Source organism: Pteropus alecto, unplaced genomic scaffold, assembly GCF_000325575.1.
Source record: "Pteropus alecto unplaced genomic scaffold, ASM32557v1 scaffold111, whole genome shotgun sequence".
NCBI lineage: Eukaryota > Metazoa > Chordata > Mammalia > Chiroptera > Pteropodidae > Pteropus > Pteropus alecto.
This window is the reverse complement of record NW_006431915.1, coordinates 2,227,511-2,242,691: the sequence shown is the minus strand read 5'-3', so window position 1 is coordinate 2,242,691 and position 15,181 is coordinate 2,227,511. Positions and strand designations below refer to the sequence as shown.

Genomic DNA, 15,181 nt, shown 5'->3' with positions numbered 1-15,181 from the left:
ACACACAGTGTTTATATATATATATATAAACACTGCTTCCAAGACTAGAGCAGTGTTCTTAGGTGGAAAAGAGGAGATATTGATTGGAGGGAAAGGTAATGTGGTTGATGTTAGCAGATGCCTGGAAAACATCCTGCCCCTTCTCTTCACTGACTCTGTGTGTTTGGGGGAGGGTGGGGTGGGGCAGAGGGCCAGTGGTGGAAGGGATGAAATGAACCCCAGAAGTGTTAGTAGAATGCAAAAGCAGAGACTTGTGCTTCCTTTCAGAATAGAGTCCCTGGGAGGAGCAAGACCCCTCAAAAGAAGTGGCTGTGCTGTGTATTCAGGCAGACAGAGCCAGATGAACCTCACAAAAATTCTCTATACCACACAGCCTGGTGTAGGAAGAGTGATCTTTTTGCACCTGAGAGGGAGACCAAATTATCAACTGGAAAAAAAAAGCCAGACCTAAAGGATTCCTGAGGATGAGAAAAAAGAGATGACTCTTGGTGATCTGCATGGATTAAAGATCAAGGATCAGATGGTAGTATGATGAATGTTTCAACAGATGTCAACATGAACAGATGACACTGAGGACCGAATGCCCCCTAATCTGAGACCATAACAATATGGTAACTCCCCTGAACTTGGATGCATGCCCGGGGAAAATAGGGAGTAATCCTCAACTGACTAAAATTCAATTTCTGCATATTTCTACTCTTTGGATCTTTAAATAGAACCTAAATAGGGTTCCAGAAAATTTTTGGAGAAGGTCTTTATCTTACACATTGAAGTTTATAGACCAAGCTTCATACCCATTACATGTAGAAGAATTTGTGGAAGTACAGTTTTAAATTTATACTGGATGAGCTATTCATTTTTAATTTAAAATTATTTTCCTAAATTATATAGATCTCCGAACCATCTATCTAAGAATTCTTTTAAAGAACATAACTATAATTCCATAAATCTACATAAATATTTGTAATTATTCCTTAATATCGTAAAAAATGCAGCCCATGTCAAATATTTCTAATTATCTTATAAATTTATTTTTATAGTTTTTTCTTTGAATCAAGATCCCAATGATTTCCACATATTGCATTTTTATGAGTTTCTTAAGTCTATTTTAAACTATAGCTTCTCCCTCTTTCCTTTTCCTTACAATTTATTTGTTGAAGAAATAAAATCCTTACTGATATTCTGTACAATTTTCCACATTCTGGATTTTTTTGATTGCCAACTCTATGGCAATATTTAACATGTCATTCTAACACTGTATTGCCCATGAACTAACTAATAGTTGTATCCAGATATAACTTGATCTCACTTAGGCTGATGTTTTGGCAAAAGTCTTCATAGAATGTATTTCATCATTCCAACAGGATGTGCAGTGTTGGTTTTTCCCTCTTTTTATGATTTTAGTAGCCATTGATTATCATTACCTAGATCCAGTATTTTATTAGATGTTTGAAATATAGTGATTATCCAATTCTTTCCTCCTTCATTTGTCAGGTGGGTTACTTTTATGGAAATAAACCTCAGGATATTTGGTTATTCTGAAGTTGTATAGGAAAAGCAAGTAGAATACTTGATTGATTTTCTATCGATTTTCAGAAAAATGAGAATTAGTTCTTTAGCATAATTCAAAGGCTATCAATGACTTTTTCCTCTTATTTATCATTATGATATCATTGTTTTTTCACATTTTGGTGTGTTTTATTCCATAAATTTATTATTCCTATAGATGCTCAAATTGCCTCATCTTGGTCCATTGGGAATGTCTTCACATTAGTTCCTGAATCCTTTTGGCAGCATCCCAGTAGTTTCTGACAGCTTCTTTACTTTCTGGTATGACGAGGTGTTTCAAGCACATTTTACACAGCCATTTTTCTCCAAGCAGCACTGCCTCCTCTAGTAGGAAAAGATACTTAGAGAACATAATTTGGATGCTGGTGGTGTTTCTTGGTACTAAATTTGTTATTACTTCTAAGTCTTTTCAATGCAGAATGCTATATGTTATAAATATATAGTGATATTTCTAGTCTCAATTACAAATTACAGGGTTTTATTCAAATTCTTTGATTTTATATCTTTTTCTCCTATACCAAAAATCTTAGGTCCTGACAGTAATCATGTTAAAGTGATATTGCTCTATTATATCATATTAACTACACATATAATACACTATATGCATAATAGTTTCAGAATAACTATTAATATTATTACTCACAATATTATTACACCAATTTCAGATTTTTTAATATTTTTGTAGTTGTTGTTCTTAGGGAACATCCTATTCAGAATGTACAGAAAAATCTTCAGTTTTAAATTACTTAAAAATGTTCCTCTCTATGGAGTTATGCCAACAAATTTATATCAAGTAAATTAAAAAATTTTTTCTGTTTTGGGGAAAATTTTTTCTTTTTTCATTTGTCATTTTATTTTGATCTATAATCGTGGAAACCAGCTTTATCCAGAGAAGTCAGACTTCTGTCCCTGTCCCTTTTACTTTGTTCACTCTCTTTCTATGCTTCATTTTTCAATTTCATCTTTATATAATTGATAAGAAGATGAATTGATTTACTGCATAGAAATTAAATAGCCTATATTTTAAATATTCAATATTTAAATATTTGCTATCATTATGGGAAAGGTATACGACTGTTGATTGTCTCTGAAGTTTCCAAATTTGAATACTCTCTTCCATATTCTCTTGAGTGATAACTTTTGGTCTGATTGAACACTTGTTTATATATCTAAGTAATCCAAAACTGCTTCTTCAGAAACATTAAGGTTCTACTTCAGTGCAGATGTGTTATGGCAAAAGTGACTAAAGTCTAGACTTCGATGTTAGCAAATCCTGGATTGAAATCCATGATTTGCTATTTTCTGGCTATTTTGTGGGACGAACGCCTTAGCTTCTTTGAGCCTTAATTTCCTGTCTATGTAATAGTGATGATAATACCCAAGGTTATTATTGCAAGAATTAAATGAGCTGATGATGGAAAGAAATCTACGCAGACCTGGAACATACTGGTGTTTAAGAAAAGTTTGTTTCCATTTTCTCCTTTTTAACTTGAATCTATAACCATGACAGCTGGGATGGGATAATTGAGAAAGACAGGTCTGTCTTTGATCCATATTTACCAAATTTCTCTTCTGTTTGCTTTTTCCAGAGAACTCATTCCTGTACCACTTCCATCCGTTTGCATGCTGATGTCCACCTTCAGATTGGCCGTCCACCCTTCTTCGCTCTGCTCTTTGCCTCCCTACATGGAATATATTGCAGGCTCCCATTGTCCTCTACCTTTAAGTTGAGTTTGGTCAATGGGAGCCCCAGCAGGAGGTTTGAAAGTTTATCCAGGAATTTATTCTTCTAGCTTCCTTCCTTAAGAGTGCTACTCCTTGACTTGTTCCTCTCTAGAAGCCCTGCACTGTCTCTTGTTGATTTCCCTAAACTCTACATGCTCCTTTGTACATAATCTTTTTATTAAACTCACTTTAATTACCCAGTTCGAGTGGTGCCATCTGTTTCCTGCCAGGACTCTAGGATTGATACAATTTCCAATCAAGAAAATAGTGGTGAGATTATTAGTCTAATGGGCACATTCTGCCTCAATTTTTTCAGTTATTCAAAATTCTTAAACTCACATAAATTTAAATTATTGGAAAGGAAAATACCTAGACCTCAGTAAATTATCTCTAAACAGCAAGTCACTCAATGAGTTTTGCTCTAACCTCTATGCCTTCAGCTTTTAACCAAGGGTCAGTACAGGAAATGGTCACATGCTATCTCTATTCCTGCATCTTCAATAAAGGTACTATTGAAAACAAGCTTCCATTGTTGTAGCCAATGTACCTGACATGGTGACATGGAAAGAGCACACAATTTGGGGTTAAAAAATACAGGCTAGAACTCTTGCTCTGTAACTTAGTAGTCACAAAACCACATTTCTCTGAGCTTCAATTTATTCTTCTGTAAAATGAGACAAAAATACTTATAGATGCGTGAGTATTAATGAAAAAAGGAGAGAGGTTTTTAAACCAAAGAGCTCCATAAATATTCATGCGTAGTATATTAAATTTCTTTAAAAATTTAGCACAAAGATTTTCTTTGCTAAAGAACTGCTGTGCTTCCTTTATCATATTGAAAAGCAGTCTATGATCCATTGTGAGTTTATATATTTTTTGCTTTAACTTGTAAGAAATGTACAATTAACAGTAATGTTTTACTATAATGAGTATATTTTACCAGTATTTGTATACATATTTTACTTCTCTCTACATGATTTTTATTTATTCCTGTTTTGATGATATTATTGCATGTGTGTGTTATTTAAAGTACATCAAATTAGTTTTTGGAAGAAGATAGGATCTAAACAAACCAACAAGTTAATTAAAAAAAGAATTTGTCCATAATGGTATTGCATTCTGGGTGAAGACTCTCATTCATCTTTCTGCAGCATTCTTCTTCAATTCTGCACCCTAGCAGTGTTCAAAGTGATGGTCCAACCTCCTATATTCACAAATATATTATTTGAAAATCAGCAAGATTCACATCTGCTTGTTTATAAAAAGATGTGTGTGTTTAGATATGTGAATATATGGATATGAGGAAAGAGATGACAGATGATAGATAGATAGATGATAGATATAGATATAGATAGATAGATAGATAGATATTCACATCTGCTTGTTTATAAAAAGATGTGTGTGTTTAGATATGTGAATATATGGATATGAGGAAAGAGATGACAGATGATAGATAGATAGATAGATGATAGATAGATAGATAGATAGATAGATAGATAGATAGATAGATGGATGATAGATAGATAGATAGAAATAGATGATAGATAGATCTTACAGTTTATTGGCACAAGAGTAAGAGAAACGGGAAGAGGAAAAGGAAAAAGAAGAGGAAGAGGAAGAGGAAGAGGAGGAGACCACATACAAAGAGGAGGAAATTATCTTCCTAGGAGTTAAAGTGACCATTTCAAATTTTTCTCAACATTCCTTTCCAAGTAAAGATCGAAATCATTACCATCAGTACATTAACTTCTGCTCAGCAATGTTACTGGTTCTTGTCCATCATGCAACTCTGTTCATGAATATTCTGTTCTTATTCTAGAGAGGGAGGAGCTCAGTTCAGATTCCTCTCAGCTAATCACAACTTCCAGGAGACCACAGCATTTCTCCAAGCCAAATCCAGATGATACACCATCTCCTAATTTGCAAAGCAAAAAGACAGAAGCTAGAAAACTGTTAGAATAAAGTGAAGTTCTTAAACTATAAAATCTTATTGAAGGGAATAGAAAGATTTTAAGTGAAGAACAAAGGTAAATAAAACCATCTGAGACAGTTGTAAGTCAAGTGAAGATGGTAGCTTTTTAAACACACTCCTCAGGCCAAACAAAGATCTTATTTGTATGTGGCCACATCTGATTTACCAGGGATTGGGGCTCACTGTCCTATCTGAAACATCCTTTTGAAAGACACCTGCAGTACTATTATACTACGTAAAGCACAAGGTCATTAGGGGCTCTGTCAATCAACTGACTGATTCCTCTGATACGGCTGGTGAATAAAGAAGGCACTTCTCTGTTTCAGACTGAAAGTCACACACCACCTGTTCCAAGCCCTAGGGTTCTGAGAAAAGAAGTTAACCTAATCTACTTCCACACTAAATGAAACATTTGATTCTCACAGCCAAACTTAGGAATTCTTTGATCCAAGTAGAAGCCAATTCTTCAGAAATGTCTGAAAACACTTCTGGATTCCTTTGTCTCTTCATCATAGGATAATTATTGGTAGAGAAGCATGGTAGCCAGTATCATATTTAAAAACAAATACATAAAATTCTTATGTTTCTGAAACGACAGCTAAATAACCAAACCCTAAAACTTTTTGATTACTTGCTCCTTCCATTTGGTTTGTTTTCCCTCCCAACATGCATTATAAGAATTTTCAGAGAGTAGAATTGAATTTTCAATTCTACTCTCTGAAAATTCTGTATTGATAACCTAGATTCTATCATTAGCCTTTACTAGACTTGCATTTATCACATACCTATCTATTCATCTCTATATACATACATCGTTCTATCTATTTTCAGGCATTTCAGTGTAAATTGCAGACTTCTGAATATTTCCATCTAAATACTTCATTATGCATATCATTAATTAGAGTTTGATATTAGTTTTTTTCCTTGGATGTAAATTTTACATACAATGAAATAACACAAATCTGAACTACATTTTTGCTCAATTTTGATAATGTATACATTTTGGGTTGTAACCCAAGCCCCTATTAAGATATAAAATATTACCATAATTTCAGATAGTTCTCTCTTTCCCCTTTCCAGTCAATCACTACCCCTTACTACTCTGGAGGTAAACTTTGTTCTAATTTTTTTCCAAAATAGATTATATTTGCCTATTGTAGAATATCATATAAATAGAACCATGCAGCATGTCTCTTTTATACAAGACTTCTTTCACTCAGCATAATGTTTTGGAGATTAATCCAAGTTGATGCATGCACACTTCAGTAAGCCTTTCCACTTTACTGTTGAGTAGTATGCCATTTTATTAATATACTAATTTGTTTATCTATTCTCATATTGATTGACATCTGGGGTCTCCAGATTGTGCTATTATGAATAAAAGCACTATAAACATTCTGATACAAGTTTCTTTTCATTTAATTTGAGCAAATAACCATGGTTGAAATTGCTGGATCTTAGGGGTGGGTATACATTTAGTTTCCTAAGAAACTGTGAAGCCATTTTTTTTTAAAGTTGCACCATTTTAAACTCTCACAATGTATGATAATTTCACTTATTCCACATCTTCACCAATCGATATTACCAGTCATCATTACTGAAGCCATTCTCATGTGTGTGTAGTGATATCTCAATGTAGTTTTATTTTCTATTTTAGAATTGACTAATGCTATTGAGCAATTGTTCAGGTGCTTATTGGTTATTCCCATATCTTCCTTTGTGAAGTGTATTATAAAATATTTTGCCCATTTTTAATTGGGTGCTTTATGTTTTTATTATTGAAATGTATGAGTTCTTTATATGTTCAAGATACTTTCTTTTGTCAGACACTTGTTTTGCAAATATTTTCTCCTGGTCTATGGCTTGCCAATTCACTTTCCTCATGTCTTTTGTTAATTGTGAAATATACATGAAAAGAGTGGTTATTCTTAGATTATTCCTGATCCTAGGGAATACATTTCATATTAAGTATGATACTAGCTGTAAGCTTTTTTGTACATGACTTTTACTCCTGGTTTGCAAGAATATTTTCTTTAATCATAAATTGAAAATAAATTTTAATTTTTTTGAAAATTATTAAAAAGATCATTTTTTTTTTGGTTTTTATTCTGTTATATGGTAAATTACACTGCTTAAGTTTCAAATATTAAAACCAACCTTGCATTCTTAGTCATGGTGTATTACTCTTTGACTATATTGCAGAATTATATTTGCTAATATTTTATTAAGTATTTTTGGTTTAATATCCATGAGGGATAATGGATGGTAATTTATTTTTTTCTGTTATGTCTCTGTCAGATTTAAGAATTGGGGTTATGCTGGCCATATAAAACTAATGGGGAGTATTCTCTTCTCTATTTTTAGAAAGAATTTGTGTATATTATAGAATTGCTTTTTGAAATGTTTGAAAGAATTCACTAGTGTAATCATCTGGGATTGAGTTTATTTTACGGGAAGAATATTGATAATAATTTCAATTTTTTAATAGAAATGGGGATATTCAAATTTTCTGTTTCACTTACTGTCACTTTTAGTAAGTTTAATTTTTCAAGAAAATTATCCATTTCATCCAAGTTGTCAAAAATGTTGGTATAAAATTGTTTCGAATATTCCATTATGATCTTTCTAACATCTCTCGGATCTCTATTGATGTCCCTCTTTTACTTCGGATGTTAGTAATTTGTGTCCTTTTTCCTTTTGTCTTGATCTGTCTAGCAAGAGGTTTATCAATTTTGATGTTTCAAAGACAAAAATTGGATTTATTAATTTATGTTATTATTTGTTTGTTTTCTATTTTACTAATTCCCATTATTTTTAATTTCCTTCTTTCTCCTTTCTCTGAATATTAATTACTTCCTTAGGGATCATTGATTTAAACCTTCTTTTCTAATGCTAGCATTTTAAGCTATAAATTTCCATCTAAGTACTGCTTTAGCTGTATTTTACAAATTATATTATGCTATATTTTCATTATCATTCAGTTCAAAATATTTTCTAATTGTCCCTGTGATTTCTTTCTTAACTCATGGATTACTTACTAGTATGTTGTGAATTTTGAAATATCTAGGGTTTACCTGGTGTGGTGGCTTTGTAATGTGTCAACTTGGCTAGGCTCAACTACATTTTCTAGGATTTTCTTTCATGTATGTTTCTATTTATGGTGGGCGACATTAGGAGATTCATTCTAATTCTTGAGTAATTAAGAAGGTAGAAGGGAAGTAACAGCTATTTTGTAGCTGAGCTACTGATTCACTTGGCATGAAGCTGCAGCTGGGCTTGCAATTGTTCTATCATCTTATCTTTTGGATCTTCTTGCAGCCTCTCTGACTCATATGTCAGGAGTGGGTTTTCACTTTAGTGACAAAAGGTCCTGGCTCCTGTAAGATACCCTCATCACCAGATCAGAGGCAACAAGGATGGAAAGAGGTTCCAGTCCATCCTTTTAAGGTTCCAGCTTACTCACGATCCACCCTTCCTGACTGTCTACCCTGTGGATATCAAGCTCCAATATCAGTCACAGGGGTAATATCTGGGACTACTCAGCCAACCCTCACAATTGCATAAGCCAATTCCCTATAACAAATTCTTGTTTGTATGTGCATGTAATATGTGTGTATGTATATGTTATATATATAATTTACTATTGCTTGAACCTGGACTGGTACACCTAGATATATTGTTAATAATTTTTAATTCCATTGTTATCAGATAACATACTTGTATAATACCATCCTTTTAAATTTATTCAGACTTTTTATGGTCCTGAATTTGGTCTATTTTTGTGAATGTACCATATGCTATTGAAAAAAATACACATTCATCAGGAGTTTTGAGTTGTTTTATAAATATTGAGTAGGTCAAAGGATTTGATTATATTGTTCAGATCACTAATATCTTTATTAATTTTTTTTGGTCTAGTTGTTCTCTCAGTTGCCTACAGTGGAGTGTTAAATCCCCAACTATGTGGAATTGTCTATTTCTCTATTTAATTATTAATTTTTGTTTTATATATTTTGAAACATTATTTGGTATATATGCATTTATATCTTCTTTATGAATTAACTCTTTTATCATTATGTAATATTCCTCTTTATTTCTGGTAATGTTCTGTTTTGAAATCTATTTCATCTGATATAAATACAGCTACTCTAGTCTACTTATGCGTACTATTTATATGCTATAAATTTTACCTTTGACTTACTTACAACCTATCTGTCTTCATATTTAAAGTACATTTCGTGAAGACAGCATCTAGTTAGAACTTGCTTTCCTCATCCATGCTGACAACGAAATACTAAATCCTTTTAATTGGGTTGTTAAGTCCCTTAACATTTAATATAATTATTTATATCACTATATTTAGGCTTACCATTTATTCTTTGTTTTCTCTTTGGCCTTCTCTTTTTTTTCTTTTCCTGCCTTTTTTTTTCTGATTATTTAATTTTACTTCAGAATTCCATTTTGATTTATCTATTGGCTTTTTAGTCATAAGCCATTGCATATTTTTTTGGTGATTGCTCTATGGATAACAATATTCATTCTTAATTTTTCATCCATCACAGAAATCTTGCAACTGTAAAAATTCACTTAGTCCCATTGATCCATTAGGGTACAGTATTATATACATCTACACACATCATAAAACCTGAAAAAATTTCATGTTGTACTTTAAATATTCATATATATTTTTAAAAATTAATTGGAAAATTAAACTTTTATATTTACTCCCCATATTTACCATTTCTATTAATTTTCTCTCCTTTTTGAGGAGCAAAGTATCATCTATATCATTTTCTATCAGCCTGAAGAAGTTCCTTTAGCACTCTTTGTAGTGCAAGTCTGACGAACTCTCTTAATTTTATCTAAAAACATGTTTACTTCACTTTTATTATGAAGATTCTTTTTTCTGGATACACAATTCTATTTTTCCCAGTTTTATTAAAATATAATTGACAGATAAAATTATATATATCTAAAGTGTATGTGATGTTTGATATTAGTATACATTGTGAAATTATTACTACAATCAAACTAATTAACATCCATCATCTCACAGAGTTACCATTTTTGTGCGTGTGATAAGAACTCTTGAGATCTTTACAAATTTCAAGTATACAATGCATTATTATTAACTTTAGTCATCATGTTGGATATTAGGTCTTCAGAATTCATTCACTTAATAAATGAAAATTTGTGCCTTTGACCAATATCTCCTCTTCTCCCCTACCTCTTAGCTTTTGGAAACATCATTCTTCTCTCTACTACTGTGAGTTTAGCATTTTTTTCAACCTTTAGATTCCATGTATAAGTGATATCATGCAACATGTGTCTTTCTGTGTCTGGCTTATTTCACTTAGTATAATGTCCTCCAGTATCATAGGTAGTATTCTCACTGCCCTAAAAATCATCTGTGCTCTGTCTATTCATCCCTCCCCATCAAACCATGACAACCACTGATTTTTTTTACTGTCCCCATAGTTTTACCTTTTCCAGAATGCCGTATAGTTGGAATCACACAATATATAGCCTTTTTAATTGGATTCTTTCACTTAGTCATATGCATTTTAAGTTCCTCCATGTCTTTTCAGGACTTGAGAGCTCATTTCTTTTTAGCAGTGAGTACTATTTCATGGTTTGGATATACTACAGTTTATTTATCCATTCATTTGCTGGAGGACATCTTGGTTGCTTCCAAATTTTGGTAATTATAAATAAAGCTGCTGTAAACATCCATGTTCAGGTTTTTGTGAACATAAGTTTTCAGTTCATTTGGATAAACACCAAGGAGCATGATTGCTGTATCATATAATAAGAATATGTGTAGTTTTGTAAGAAATCACCAAACTTTCTTCCAAAGCATCTGTACCATTTTGCATTCCTACCAGCAATGAATGAGAGTTCTTGTACTCCACATTTTTCCAGCATTTGGCATTATCAGTGTTCCAGATCTGGGCTATTCTAATAGATGTGTAGCAGTATTTTATTGTTGTTTAATTTGCATTTCTCTAATGACATATACTTTGAAGCATCTTTTCATATGTTTATTTGTAATCTGTATGTCTTCTCTGGTGAATAAATATTTTTTAAAATTTCTGTTATTACATTAGAATTTCCCTTTGGTTCTTCATTATAGTGTCTATTTCTCTACTGAGATTTCCAATCTTGTCATTTACTACAAACCTATTTTCCTTTACCTCATTTATTTTAGGCATAATTCTACTTTAAAATCTTTTAAAAATATGGCCGCTTCTGTCCATTTACCAAAGAAACAGGAAATTTATTCAGTTTTGAAAGAAAACTCTTAAAGATATAAGGCTCTTCATATAAGGAGCAATGAACACATTCTTAAAATAATTTCTTGATACTTAATAGCTACTAATATGTCTAATAAATTTTTTAAATGACAGGCTCCATATGATCCCACAGTAAGATTGAGATTGTTCTGCTACAGCTGCTTCCCGACATCTGACAACTTGATTCTAAAGGACTAACAACTCTGTCTCCCTGTGATGGTAAGCTTTATTTGTCAACTTGGCTAGGCTATAGTACTCAGCTATTCAATTAAACACGAGTCTAGGTGTTGTTGTAAAGATATTTTGTAGATCTGATTAACATCTACAATCAGCTGACTTTAATTTAAGTAAATCAGATTACCCTTGATAATCTGGGTGAACCTCATTCAATCGGCTAAAAACATTAAGAGTAAAACAGGTTTTGCAGAAGAAAAAGAAATTCTACCTGTGGACTGCAGATTCAGCTCCTGCCCAAGGTTATCTAGCCTGCCAGCCTGCCCAAGACATATGTTAACACTAAAATAACCACATGTGTAAAGAACATAGAGAAGGGAACCATTATCTTTGGCTGTAGATATTTAGGAAAATTTCCAGGAAAGGTTATGTTGGGATTTGATGGGATTTGAATATTGTAGAGATGTTCTTCTGGCAAAAGATGATAAAAGGGCAATTTACAACTAGCTACTGACATATGTAAGACAAAGGAATGTGGAAAATCCTCTTTGTTCAGGGAAAGGTTACTACGGTGTGGTTGAAATATAAGAGCAGGATGAAAATTGGCAAGAAATAAGAATGGAATGATAGTTTAAAACTTGGTCATAAACTCTAAGGTCCTGTTAAGGATTTTGAATTTTGTTCCCAGAGTTATCAGGAAACCCTAGAAGACTTCAGAATAAGGTGAGGATATGACCATATCTGTGTAAATGGTTAGTAGTTTGGCAGGGGTAGGACAAGGGGTAGGGATATCAGTCGCTGTTGATCACAGTGTACGGGTTTGTAATTTTGTCTGTATTTGTTTTCTCTTTCCTTCTAGATTCAGTTTCAAGCCCTTTTGACAGTTATGTCTCCCACTGAAGCCCATCTTCTCCATCTTTTATAATCGTAGGGCAATAGGTTGAGCTCAGAGCAACCAACAAGACTGGATGAAAGCTATCTATTCAGGTTAAATTTAAATAGTAATCAAAGGCAGGTTGAGCCAGGTAGGTCCCAATGATAGGTCTGGGCATGGAAATTCCAGCATTTGGACAGGTCAGGCATCAGAGATAATGATGTTTGTTAGCGAGTCACAGAAAAGTAACCTCTGATCCTAGAGCAAAGGCTGTTCACTCTCTGCCTGTTCTTATGCTCCAAGATCTGCATGGTGAAAACGAGGTCTGGGGAATGTGTCTGCAGTCTGAATATCTAAATTGAACTTTGCCTTTTATTAAGAAAGGTGTAGAGATACCGGGCCTTCCAAGTGGTTCTTAAATTATTCATGCTTACACAGAGCATCCTAGATGACTCCACGGCCATGGAAATTATACCTGAAAAGAAAGATACAGGGAAGAGCACATAGTCTGTTGTAAGTTATTAACATTATTACATAGTCCAAAAGAGAAATAGTGTGAAGTGATAAAACAAGAACACTTAGAAGTGAGACAGCATGGGAGGAAATTAAATGGAATTACACAGGAAGTGTCCAAGTTTCAATATTATTACCAACAAGAAGAATAAAAAAGTTTTTTTTTAATTTTATTTTGAGTTGCATTGAGAAATTCCTCCTAAGAGCATCAAAGCCTACCAAAGAAAGACACAAGGTATACCTGCTTAACGAATAGAAGAGCAGGCATTTAAATACATACATTGTGTCTAACATGCACAGAAAACAATTAAGGTCTGTACCCAAAGTGAGCATCGAACAAGAACTTAAGCAAAGGTTTATAAAGAGATTGACATTTCAAGATTGAATAGCAAAGGAGAAGAAGAGCATGGGGCACATAGAAGAAAAAGAGAAGAAAGTTAGCCATACCAGGAGAAGAGGACTCAATGTACACAGATGAAGCCTCCTGTTTCTGCCAGACTTCAAAGGTTACTACTTTATGCCAATGTCTTTAGTCAATCTTTATAGCCAGTACATTGTACCAGCTTCCCTTCCATGGTTTCTGTCCAAGACATAAAGCCCACAGTCATCTCTGCTTACTCACATATGCATCCTTTTACTGCTTTGATTTTCTCAATCCTGGTTCTAATCTTACTACTCCTCTGTCTTTCAAACATTTCCAGTAAAACCTCTGGAATCCTTCATTATAAAGACATCCTCCCATATTAATTTTATCATATATTAATCCTTCTGCCTTCCCTCCTGAAAATATGGTTTTCTTTCTAGCCCTCTCAAATGAAAGCTACTAGTTCTTACATAATTCAACTACTTTACTGTCAGGAGGAAGAGTTGATGTTTACTTTGCTTCTCAGTGCTACTTCCTTTTTGTCTTTTTGTTCGTAAGCCTTCTTGTAAAAACTATCTCTACAACCTATCCTCACCCATCACTGTCCCCTATTGGCTTTATGGTCCTTCCCTGTCATTCATTGTAGGTTCTGGCTCCACATCAACCTCTGTGTAATGAGAGTGGCTTTAATTTCCATGTTGATGAGCCATCCAGCATCTAACATTGGCCCTTACACTCCAACTCAGTCATTTGCTCTGGTGGCCACTCAGACCTTCTCACCACCTGGAATCTTTCCTCCTCTGAAATATTAAGCTTCGACTTCTCCCATAATCTTTCTTACAGGTACTTCATATTCCCATCTTAAATATCCTTCAACTTCCTTGGTACCTTGAATCTTTCATTCCTTTGGCAACATTTTAAACACTCATCTTTTTCTACTCAAACTGGGTCCCATAATAAACCATAGAACTGCTCTCTCGTTGATATTCAGTTCCTTCTCACCTCCCATCTTTCCACTTTATCTTTCTAACGTAAACCTAACTTTGGTTTAGTATTTTAGTTTTTCATTTTTTTCCTTCACTTCTGTAAGTGAATTGTTTAGTGTTTCTAGAGAAAGCGGGCAACCATGCAGACTGACAACCTACACATTCATGCCGTCTAAACAATGAAGTGTGGTTCGTATGTCTCTTTATCAGCTCTTGGTCATCTTCCTTTATGTTTCCCACTGATGCTCTTTCAGATCTTCACTGGTCTCAAGTCCCCTACCCAACACCCACCATCTCCATTCTTAGCAATGACCTTGTGCCTTTCAAGAGTTCTAAAAAACTGGGTCTCTTCTATCTCCCTTATCAGCATTCACACCAACTGCTTTCCTGCAGTGGAAGAGATTGAGATGTCCTTCCACAGCCAACTACTCATTCGAGGCCCGAGTACATCCTCCTCTGGCTCACTTGTACTTGTCTTTTTCAATCTCACTACTTCCCTCCTGAGCCAATAAACATTTTCAAGTTTTTCCCATCCTAAAAAAAGTGAGAATATTTCTTCAGTCTTACACATCCTTCTGGTGACTGTCAAATCTGTCTCTTCCTCCAAACCTCTGAAGTCCCTCAAAAGAGTAGTTTAGTTTACACTCACTTCTACTTCCTCATCTCCCACGCACTTCTCAACACATGGCTACTAAATACACCTATTAAAAC

The 15,181-nt window shown here is 33.8% G+C and overlaps 2 long non-coding RNA genes across 5 annotated transcripts in view; one reads left to right on the top strand and one right to left on the bottom strand.

Annotated features, from left to right (window-relative positions):
- Nucleotides 1-3,495, top strand: part of LOC112472933 — a 15,037-nt gene extending 11,542 nt beyond the window's left edge. Inside the window, exon 2 of the long non-coding RNA XR_003043835.1 lies at nt 3,159-3,495. This is a non-coding gene — a long non-coding RNA (uncharacterized LOC112472933). The remainder of the gene's footprint in view (nt 1-3,158) is intronic.
- Nucleotides 1-15,181, bottom strand: part of LOC107196686 — a 101,894-nt gene that overhangs the window by 60,813 nt on the left and 25,900 nt on the right. The window contains exon 4 of one of the 4 annotated variants that reach the window (XR_001518126.2): nt 4,815-5,209. The exons of the other annotated variants lie outside the window; for them this stretch is intronic. This is a non-coding gene — a long non-coding RNA (uncharacterized LOC107196686). Of the gene's footprint in view, nt 1-4,814; nt 5,210-15,181 lie in introns of those variants that run through there. 4 annotated transcript variants of the gene reach the window in all.